Genomic DNA, 11,894 nt, shown 5'->3' with positions numbered 1-11,894 from the left:
CTGATTTTTCCCTCGTCCTTCCCTACAAAGGGAAGACGAGCCTTAAGCTGACTCATCAATATCTTCAGGTGACAGAGGTGACATGATTTTGAAATACACTCAATGAATAACCTTCAAAGAAATAAGTTTTCAACTTTGTTCCTTCTTTCATCTCAGCCTTACATGGAAGTGAAGAGTGAAGAACTAGGACACAGCCACTGTGTACTTTCTCTTCCTATTGTTCACTGATTCAGAATTATCTCAGGCTATTGCTATTTAAAATGCACCTTCACCCCAGGGAAGGCTATCTTCTTGGTCTAATGATCCAGCTTGAAAGAGGCATGTGTTGGGTAAGGGAGGAATAGGGGCAGTAAGGGATCCAGGGGCTTGCTTCCACAACAGCCAGATATGACAATACCCACCATCAGTTACTGGCTAATCCATTAAAATACCTCTGCAGCTTCATTACCATATCCTCTAATATGTAAGGCTAGAGCTAACCTAGAGTAAGTACTGTAAGTCAAACACTGTGCAAATGTCTTCAACATTACATCCTTTATCCTTTGGGCAACTGCTGAATTATATACAGTGGCTCCATGTAAGGTGGGATAAGGTGATATTTAGGGCACAAGACCTAGAGTCAAACTGACCCTGGCCTTGAATTCCAATTCTAGGTTGACTAAGTGACCTCAGGCAAGTTAGTTTCACCCTTTAAGACTCTGCTTTAACTTTGTAACACAGAGATAAAATTCATACCTGTGCCTTAGATAAAGAGGAAGATTGAAATAAAGAATACATTTATTTTTTTAAAAATTTTTAACATTTATTCATTTTTGAGAGGCAGAGAGACAGAGCATGAGCAGGGGAACAGCAGAGAGAGAGAAGGAGACACAGAATCTGAAGCAGGCTCCAGGCTCCAAGCTGTCAGCACAGAGTCCGACATGGGGCTTGAACCCACGAACCATGAGAACATGACCTGAGCTGAAGTTGGACATGCAACCGACTGAGCCACCCAGGTGCCCCAAGAATACATTTAAATAACTGTGTCTGGTGGATGGAAAGCTCTCAATATAATTTGGCTCTGAATAAATTTAATTTAGCTGAGGAAGCTGTGACTTATAAGCAGATACGCTGCCCAAGATCACAGAACTGGCAGGTTCTGAACCCAAGATCTGAGCCCACGTCTGCCTGATTCCAACGTCCATTTTAGCCTCTATGCCCTTCTGCCTTCCTGTACATCAGATTTAAAGGCTCGGGTCTCCATGCTGACAGGAATTTGTTTTAATTGGATAATTAGACCGAATTGGATATTAGAATATTTGTGATATCAAGCAACAGGATTATTCTTAGCTTCTACAATTAAAAAACTTTTTAAATTGTTTATTGTTGAGAGAGAAAGACAGAGTGCAAGTGAGGGAAGGGGCAGAGGGAGAGGGAGACACAGAATCCAAAGCAGCTCCAGGCTTTGAGTGGTCAGCACAGAGCCTGATGCAGGTCTTGAACTCATGGACCATGAGATCATGACCTGGGCCAAGGTCAGATGCTTAACCTATTGAGCCACCAGACGCCCCTACAATTTTTCTACCAAATCAATATGATAACTAAAATGACTTCCAGAACAGAAATGTTTAGAGAAAAGCATCTTCTATGCTAGGACACTTTAACAATATACCTTTCATTACTAGGTCCATATAATGACATTAGAGAAAGATTAAAAAATAGCGACAACAGAAATCTCCTCCCCATTCCTACCACCGTATCACACAGATGTTTTCATTTCTGCTTATTCATTTCCAGGGTCAGTCCGCCCCAAAGATACACTTTAGCAGAGTTGTAATCATGGTGCCCATTCCATTTCACATCCCCTTTGGGTTGATTGTTCTGCCTGCGCCTCCTTAGTCTGCTGTCTTTCATACAATAAGGGAGACACTTTCCACACTGTTACAGCCTAGGATGGGGTGACACTCAGCTCAGCGGAGAGTCCCTGGTGTCCCTCTTGGTTTCCTGGCCCAGTCCACCCAACTTCTGCCCACAGAGAGGATGATGATGACGGCCAAGTAAAAGATGCAAAAGCTCTTCAGCCAACTCCATAAAACAGCGGGGTGGGGGTGAAGTGCAGACATTTCAGCAAACTCTGCAACAGTCATGCAATTAGGACAGAAGTGTTCTTCCCTCCTGTGCCCAAGGTCGCTGTGGGAAGCTGGCATTGGTGGTTGTGCCCTCCCTGAAAAGTAGCAAGTGTACCACTCAGGAGGGCTAGGAAACAAACCTCTGCTTGTCTGGAGGTACTTAAACAGTGTTTTCCACTTTTGCCTGACAAGAATCACCTGGTGTGATTATTAACATTCCAGATTCTTGGGCCCCCCAACCATGCCCCCTCATCTCTAGGGCAGTCACCTGAGAATCTGTAATATGGAGTCCATTTGGGAAGCAATGTCTTGAATGTTGACATGGGTGGGGCCAGCACTTGGATTATAGGAAGATTGCCCACCCCTAAGATTGCTCCCCAGGAATGGCCACAGTTTCCATCCCACTGAGCTTTAAGGCACTCATGCATTTGTGNCAGAGCCTGGAGCCTGCTTCTGATTCTGTGTCTCTCTCTCTCTCTGACCCTCCCCTGCTCATGCTGTCTCTATCTCTCTCTCAATAATAAATAAAATATTAAAAAAAAAAACCCCTTAAGTCCCTCTAGTGCACAACACCTTTTTCTCATAGTTAAAATAATTATTGCTAAATCCATGTTGTAATTTTTATGCAATCTCTAAAATGGACACCCAAAGGAAACCAAGAGCTCCAAGGAACTGTAACTTGTGCAGGCTATGGAAGGAAGTTGCAGATCAGAGTGGTAAGTAGAAAAAACAATCAAAACTATTAATAACATCAGCAAGAGCAACCCAATTAAGAAAAGGAAATCCAGCAGAAAGTTCAACGGGGCTTAACTACAACTGTTGGAATTATAGAGCCTACTAGAAAAATGAAGTGAGAAAGGCAGTGAGATGCCCTGCTTNATCTGGGTGCAGGTTGACTGATTTTTCTTTATAAAATGGAAAAAACAACAGTATATCCCTCAGATGGTTGTTGTAAATATAAAATGCTTTGATCATGTGCTTGGTACAAACCTAAGAGTCAACAGACAGGGGCTAATGAACCGCTGATAAATTCTCAGGGCCTGACACATGGTTCGATGGTGATTAGGTGATTATTAGAAGTTACTTTATCAGCAATGTTACTTAACCCTTTGGAAGCTTAGTTCCTTCCCAGGGATGGAGGGTAGTGGGAAATGCTTTCTGGCACAGAGCGTGGCACGNACAGCAGAACCAGATATGGGGCTGGAACTCACTGTTAGAGATCATGACCTGAGCCAAAGTCGGATGCTCAACCAACTGAGCCACCCAGGTGCCCCTAGCATTGCTTTCCTTTATTGCATGAAACATTTCATGAGTAACTCAGGCTTATTTGACAAAATAATAATTCCTCTCTCCCTATCTTCTCCTCTCCAATTCCACTTCCCAGGGGTTCCTCCTTAATAATAGTTTGGTGTGGGGTGTACCTGGGTGACTCAGTTGGTTAAGTAGGCAACTCTTGATTTCGGCTCAGGTCATGATCTCACAGTCGTGAGTTGGATCCCTGTATCAGGCTCTGAGCTGACAGTGTGGATTCTCTCTCTCTCTCTCTCTGTCCCTCCCCTGCTTGCACACATTCTCTCTCAAAATAAATGAATAAACATTTTAAAAAGTTTGGTGTGGAGANGGCTCTGCTGGGTTTTTCTCAGTGGATACTTCTCAAGAATGATTTTTTGAAATGCTGTATCTCTCAGCTATTTTGTAGGTTGTATTATTTTTCTCAGTCAGATAATTACCCATTCTGCTTGCCGCATGTCATGAAGTGATGACACTGGCCAGATTTGGTACAAATTGAATTTGTGTGACAATCTATAATACTAGTAATTTCTATGGCAATTCACCATGAATAGTGAGACAATAGACTGTGATAATGAGAGATAGGAGATAGGAAATGGGAGCCTGGGAGCAGCACTTGGGTGGCTCAGTCAATTAAACCTCCAACCCTTGATTTCGCCTGGGGTCATGAAATCAGTTTGTGGGATAGAGCCCTGCTTGGGCTCTGTGCTGGCAGCGTGGACATGCTTGGGATTTTCTCTCTCCACTCTTTCTCTGCCCAGGCCCTACTCATACACTCAATCTCTGAAAATAAATAAACTTAAAAATTTTTTTTAAAAGAAATGAGAGGGACCCTGGGTGGCTCAGTTGGTTGAGCATCTGACCTCGAATCAGGTCATGATCTCAAAGTTTGAGAATTCCAGCACCATGCTGACAGCTCAGAGTCTGGAGNTCCTTCCTTCCTTCCTTCCTTCCTTCATCGTTGTCTTCTTCTCCTCCTTCTTTCTCCTTCTTCTTGTTTATTAATTTTAGAGAGAGAGAGCATGTAAGCAGGGTAGGGGCAGAGAGACAGGAGGACAGAGGATCAGATTTGGGTTCTGAGCTGACAGCAGAACCAGATATGGGGCTGGAACTCACTGTTAGAGATCATGACCTGAGCCAAAGTCGGATGCTCAACCAACTGAGCCACCCAGGTGCCCCTAGCATTGCTTTCCTTTATTGCATGAAACATTTCATGAGTAACTCAGGCTTATTTGACAAAATAATAATTCCTCTCTCCCTATCTTCTCCTCTCCAATTCCACTTCCCAGGGGTTCCTCCTTAATAATAGTTTGGTGTGGGGTGTACCTGGGTGACTCAGTTGGTTAAGTAGGCAACTCTTGATTTCGGCTCAGGTCATGATCTCACAGTCGTGAGTTGGATCCCTGTATCAGGCTCTGAGCTGACAGTGTGGATTCTCTCTCTCTCTCTCTCTGTCCCTCCCCTGCTTGCACACATTCTCTCTCAAAATAAATGAATAAACATTTTAAAAAGTTTGGTGTGGAGACACCTGGGTGGTTCAGTTGGTTAAATGTCTGACTTCAGCTCAGGTCATGATCTCATGGTTTGTGGGTTCAAGCCCTGGGTTGGGCTCTACTGATAGCTCAGGGCCTGGAGCCTGCTTCAGACTCTGTGTTTCCCTCTCTCTGCCCCTCCCCTGCTCTCCTCTGTTGCTCTCTCTCTCTCAAAAATAAATAAACAATTAAACATTTTTGTTGTTTATTTAATTGGGGGGGAGACAGAGATGATGAGTGAGGGAGGGGCAGAGAGAGAGGGAGACAGAGGATCCAAAGCAGGATCAGAACTGACAGCCCAGAGAGAAATAAGTCAGGCAGAGAAGGACAGCTACCATATGTTTGCACGTAGAGGAGGATTAGGAGGAACTTAACGGAGGACCATGGGGGAGAAGCAGGGGGGGAAATAGTGNTGATCTCAAAGTTTGAGAATTCCAGCACCATGCTGACAGCTCAGAGTCTGGAGCCTGGTTTAGATTCTGTCTCTCCCTCTCTCTGACCCTCCCACATTCATGTTCTGTCTCTGTCTCTCTCACTCTTAAAATTAAAATCCCTTTAAAAAAGAAAAAGGAAATGTGAGTCTAGTAAAAGAAAATTCTATTAAATAAAAACAAAATAAGGGGCGCCCAGGTGGCTTAGTCGATTAAGCGTCCGACTTTCGCTTAGGTCATGATCTCGCGGTTCGTGGGTTCGAGCCCCGCGTCGGGCTCTGTGCTGACTGCCAGCTCGGAGCCTGGAGCCTGTTTCAGTCTGTGACTCCCTCTCTCTCTGACCCTCCCCTGCTCACGCTGTCTCTCTCTCTCTCCCTCTCTGCTAGAAATAAATAAAACATTAAAAAAAATAAAAAATAAAAAACCAAACCTGTCTGACCATAGAATCACCTGGGCATCTTTAAAGTACTATTGAATTATTGTTGGATTCCATATATCTAGGGGAGGAGCCCTTGAATCTGCATTTTTAAAAAAGTGTTGTGAAAGTTTCCAATGAGCAGCTAGGATTGGGAATTAATGATCTGATTCGTGACATCTCAAACTTAAGTCCCTCTAGGGGTGCCTGGGTGGCTCAGTCGGTTAAGCGTCCGNGAAACCAACTTGACAATAAACTATTAAAAAAAAAAAAAAAAAGAACTGACAGCCCAAAGCCCTTATGCAGGCTTCGAACTCAGGAACCCTGAGACTGTGACCTGAGCTGAAGTCTTACATTTAACCAACTTAGCAACCTAGGTGCCCTGGACCATAACTTTTCTGACTTGAGTTTGTGAAATACAAGACAGCATAGCACGATGCTGGGGAGCAGAGCCAGGTCTGAAGGTGTGGGTCTCCCTGTACTGTGTCTGGTTTTGTTTCTCTGTGGATTGTATTTTCTCAGAGTCTCTGATAACCCTACTTCCCCTCACCACGGACCACTCTTCACATCACTATTTCCAACTGCATACATTCATGCTCATTCAGACACACACACACTCCCTCTGGCTACCACACCCCAAGCCACTTCCGGTTCATAGGGATGTAGAGGTGTGTGTGTGTGTGGACTGATGTTTCATAAACTTTCTCAAATTTAAAAAAAAAAAAAAAACCCTTCCTGTTACTATTCTAACTTTTTAAAAAATGTTTTATTTATTTTTGAAAGATAGAGATAGAGATAGCATGAGCAGGGGAGGGTCAGAGAGAGGGAGACACAGAATCCAAAGTAGGTTCCAGGCTCTGAGCTGTCAGCACAGAGCTCAACACGGGGCTCAAACCCACGTGAGATCATGACCTGAGCCGAAGTCGGACACTTAGCCGACTGAGCCACCCAGGCACCCCTTATTTTCCTGTTGTAAAATAACTCTTTTCTAGAACATTTTGTCATTATCATCAGTTTTGTATTTGAGACAATTTTTACTTTCTATTAACTGTTCCTGTGCTATTTTATATTAATTAATGGTTTTCTTGTACAATCTTGTATCTGAGATAAACCCAGTTTGGGTTTGTGTGGTGTATGTTTCATAATAGCAAGGAAAATAAACTTCCATAAGTACAAACATATTATAACAAACACTTCTTTTGTCACCCGCCTTTTGGTACCCTCTTGCTCCAAATTGACACCTGTTGGCATTTTACCACAGTGACTTCAAATCTTTTTAAAATTCAATGAATAAAATATTAGGGACAAATTTGAGGTACTTTTTGCCTTTCATCTCAAATTTCTTATTTCTCTCCTTTTCTCAGAGGTAATCAATATTCTGAATTTACTACATGTCTTTATAGCCTTTTTAGCACACAGTTTTACATACACATATCCAGGAGCACTATGAACATTGTTGTATATGCATGTTAGGCTGAGTTAAATGGCATAATTCAGGGGGACTGGGTGGCTCAGTCAGTTGCACATCCAACTCTTGATTTTGGCTCAGGTCATGATCCCATCGAGCTTCCTGGTGAACTCTGAGGTGAGCCCCATGTGGAGCCCCACAACAGGGTTCCCACTGAGTGTTGACTCCAAGCTGAGCATGGAGCCTGCCTAAGGTTCTGTCTCTCCCTCTGCCCCTCTCCTCTTCTCTTTCTCCCCCCGACCAAAAAAGCTATAATCCTATATAAACCAACAGGAAAAGCATAAACCAAAATGCGGAACTGATGGGCCAAAGCTTATGTACATGCTCAGTTTGCTACCAACTTCTCTCCACTATGTTGCACCATTGCTACCAATAACGAATCAGGTTCCAGCTTTCCTACATCTTGGTCAACGCTTCAGATTGTCAGGTTTACAAACGTTTGCCAACCTGAAGGGAATGAAATAACAACTCATCAGTATTCCTTTACATTTCTCCAGTTCCTCTGAGGCTGAGCATCTTCTCATATTTATTGGGCAATTGTGTTTCCTCTGCAGGTCTGTTCAGTTCTTTTCCCATGCTCTATTGGATTGCTTGTTTCAATCTTTGTATTTGTAGGCATTCTTTGTATACTCTGATGCTAATAGTGTCATGTCTGTGTTGCAAATATATCCTTTCAGCCCATACTTGACTTTAAAAGAACTCTTATTTTGAAATAATTACATATTCACAGGAAATTTCAAAGATAGTGGAGAGACGTCCTGTGTGCCTTTTAGTTTCTTCCAGCAGTTACATCTTCTGTGATTATAGTGCAATGTCAAAACCAGGAAATTGCCATTGGCACAATGGTATAGTTTTATTGTAAATTTGGGTACCTACCGCCTTCATCAAGAACAATTCCACCACAAAGATCTCCCTTATGCTACTTCTTGACACTCATATACATCCATCTATCTCTCTGTCCCACCATTGCTAACCCCTGAACTACTAATCTTTATTCTGTCTCTAGAAGTGTGTAATTTCAAGAAAGTTATATGAATTGAATCATAAAGCATGTGACTTTTTGAAGGTGACTCTTCTCACTCAGTATAATGCCTTTAGGATTTCTCCAGTTGTGTCTATCTAAATAGTTTGTTCCTTTTTATTTCTGAGTGGTATTTCATGGTATGGATGTAACAGGGTTTGTTGAACCATCCACCTATCAAGGGACACTTTGATTCCTTCTGGTTTGGATCTATTAGAGGTAGAGCTGCTGTAAAGAATTAGGTACAGGGTTTGGATGGGCATAGATTTTCGTTTTTCTGGTATAAATACCCAGAAGCGCCATTGCTGGGTTATATGGTAAGTGCATATTTCAGTTTTTCAGAAATGTTTCTAGGGGCACCTGGGTGGCAGTTGAGTGTCTGATTTCAGCTCAGGTCATGATCTTGCCGTTTGAGAGTTCGAGCCCTGCATCAGACTCTCTGCTGAAAGCCCGGAACTTGTTTGGGTTCTCTGTCTCTTTCTGCCTCTTTCTCTGTCCCTCCCTCATTCCACATGCACTCCTCTCTTTCTCTCAAAAATAAATAAATAAACAAATGCACATTTTTCAAACAAAGAAACTTTTCCCAAGTGGCTGTATCATTTCGCATTCCCATGAACGATATATGAGAGATCCAGTTTCTCTGTGTCTTCACTAGCAGTTAGCACTGTTGCTGTTTATCTTAGCCATTGTTATAGGTGCACAGTGACATCTGTGGTATTAATTTGCATTTCTCACTTGCTGGTGATGTTGAAAGTCTTTTCATGTATTTGTTTGCCATGTACATCTTCTTTGATGAAATGTCTTTTCATATCTCCTGTTCACTTTCCAACTGGAGTTTTATTTGTTATTTTTTATATATTTTAAAATATTTATTTATTAATTTTTTAATGTTTATTTATTTTTGAGAGAGAGACACACACATATACACAGAGAATGAGGGACAGAGAGAGAGGGAGACACAGAATCCGAAGTAGAATCAAGGCTCTGAGCTGTCAGGACAAGTGCTGGACCCTGGGCTTGAACTCACCATCCTGAGCCATAACTGGATGCTTAACTGACTGAGTCACCCAGGTGCCTCCATTTTTATTGTTTTTGAGAGAGAGAGAGTGCAAGCAAGGGAGGGGCGAAGAGAGAGGGAGACAGAGGATCTAAAGCAGGCTGTGTGCTGACAGCAGCTAGCCTGATCTGATGAGGGACCAGAACTCACGGAAGGCAAGATCATGACCTGAGACAAAGCCATTCTCTCAACCGACTGAGCCACTCAGGTGCCCCTCTAACTGGAGTTTTTAAAATTAATGTTGGGGCACTTGGGTGGCTTAGTCGGTTAGGCGTCCGACTTTCGCTTGGGTCATGATCTCGCGGTTCGTGGGTTTGAGCCCCGCGTCGGGCTCTGTGCTGACTGCCAGCTCAGAGCCTGGAGCCTGTTTCAGTCTGTGACTCCCTCTCTCTCTGACCCTCCCCTGCTCACGCTGTCTTTCTCTCTCCTAGAAATAAATAAAAAACATTAAAAAACTAAATAAATAAAATTAATGCTTTATGTTTCAAAGCGGTTCCAGGGAAGTATTGAGCAGAAAGTGCAGAGAATTCCCATATGCCTCCTTGTTTCCCTTCCAGTTTCCCTTAATAACACCTTGCCTTAGTGTGGTACATTTTTTATAACAGATGAGCCAATATTGATTCACTATTGCTAATTAAGGTCCATAGTTTATATTAGGGTCCACTCTTTGTGGTGGACACTCGGTGGGGTTTTGACAAAGGTAATGACACGTATCCACCATTACACTATCATGCAGAACAGTTTCACTGTCCTAAAAATCCCTGCATTCCACCTATTCTTCCCTACAGCACTCCCTCCTCCTCCAGTGTGAATAAGCACTGATCTTTTTACTATCTCCATCATTTTCCCTTTCCCAGAAGGTCATATAGTTGGAATCATACAGTATGTAGCCTTTTTAGAGTGTATTTTTAATCCCCTTCAGTATTTCCACATTTAATCTGATCAAAGTGAGGGAGTGTCTTGGGTTAAGAATATTGAGACCTGATGGACTGAGTTTTCCTATACTGCTAGGGAACTGATACATGCAATGAGGAATCCTGGGGAATTCCGTGCCACAGTAGGTACCCCACCATTTCTGATATGAAGTAATATAGTTGAAAAAGCTGTTTGTTACTTGTGAAGTGCTAAGGATATACTAAGGATAGTTAAGGGAAGTAGTTTCCTTTGAAAAATAGTCTAGCTTCAGAAGATATTAAAAAATAAAGGCATGAATGTCTTTCAAATCCTGTGGTCCTATATTGATCAGTTTTGGCATACTAAGTGGTTATATTAATCTAATAGAGGGGACTCTAAGATTTCCAGGAAAAAAAACCATTGAAGCCAAAATCTCCAATCCTTTAAGTATGTCAACCCTTTAAGAAATACTCAGCAGGCATGGAGAAAATAAGGAGATAAGCTCACTGGTCACCCTATAAACATGACTCTCTGAAACTTACACAAATATATTAATTTTTTAATGTTTTATTTATTTATTTATGTTTTATTTATTTCTAGGAGAGAGAGAGACAGCGTGAGCAGGGGAGGGTCAGAGAGAGAGGGAGTCACAGACTCTGAAACAGGCTCCAGGCTCCGAGCTGGCAGTCAGCACAGAGCCTGACGCGGGGCTCGAACCCACGAACCGCGAGATCATGACCGAAGCAAAAGTCAGACTCTTAGCTGACTAAGCCACCCAGGCGCCCCATGCTTTATTTATTTCTGAGAGAGAGACAGCATGAGCAGGGGAGGGTCAGAGAGAGAGGGAGACACAGAATCTGAAACAGGCTCCAGGCCCTGAGCTGGCTGTCAGCACAGAGCCCGATGTGGCTATGAACTGTGAGATCATGACCTGAGCAGAAGTCGGACGCTTAACCGACTGAGCCACCCAGGTACCCCCGAAACTTACACAAATATATTAAATGCATTAATAAATTTAATGTTAAGAAGTCTTAATTTTTATATATTTATATATTTTCTATTTGAAAAAAGTTAAAATTGAGAAAAAATATTTAAAGGTAAATAGTACACTCAGAATAGAATAAACATGATGTAGAAATAAGAACGAAATGTTTCTACATCATGTAAAAACAAGAAATAAAATGTAAGCAACATTCCATCTAATATAAAGCATTTCTCTCTCACTTTTGAATTGAGAGATAGGAAAATCTGACTTTGGAAGTTATGATCTTATTGCTGATAAGGAAACAATATATTTAAATTAACTTTAGGCTGACCTGCCGGCACTCTCCAACTGTTTCCTCGGGGTCCTTGTGACCCGCTAAGTTGTGGGAGTCCCCTGCCCCTTTGCCTGGAGTGAGGCCCCGTTCGGCTTCCCTGTGTCCCCGCAGACCCCCGCCATGGGCAACACGAGCAGCGCTGGAGCTGAAGGGCGGCCAGAAGACGCCGCGAAGGGACAGCTCCGGGGGCGTCAAGGATGGGGACAGGCCCAAGATCCTGATGGACAGCCCCAAGGACGCCGACCTCTTCCACTCCGAGGAAATCAAGGCTCCAGAGAAGGAAGAATTCCTGGCCTGGCAGCACGACCTGGAAGTGAATGATAAAGCCCCTGCCCAGGCTCAGCCAACAGTATTTCTAT

General features: G+C 42.9%; 1 pseudogene; it reads left to right on the top strand.

The window, feature by feature from the left end:
• The first annotated feature begins 2,025 nt into the window (after positions 1 to 2,025).
• Positions 2,026 to 11,894, top strand: part of LOC144219782 (5'-AMP-activated protein kinase subunit beta-1 pseudogene) — a 10,600-nt pseudogene continuing 731 nt past the window's right edge.

The sequence above is a fragment of the Crocuta crocuta genome, unplaced genomic scaffold (assembly GCF_008692635.1).
Source record: "Crocuta crocuta isolate KB4526 unplaced genomic scaffold, BGI_CrCroc_1.0 scaffold149, whole genome shotgun sequence".
Lineage (NCBI taxonomy): Eukaryota > Metazoa > Chordata > Mammalia > Carnivora > Hyaenidae > Crocuta > Crocuta crocuta.
Note: the sequence above shows the minus strand (reverse complement) of the source record. Positions and strands in the feature narration are given on the sequence as shown.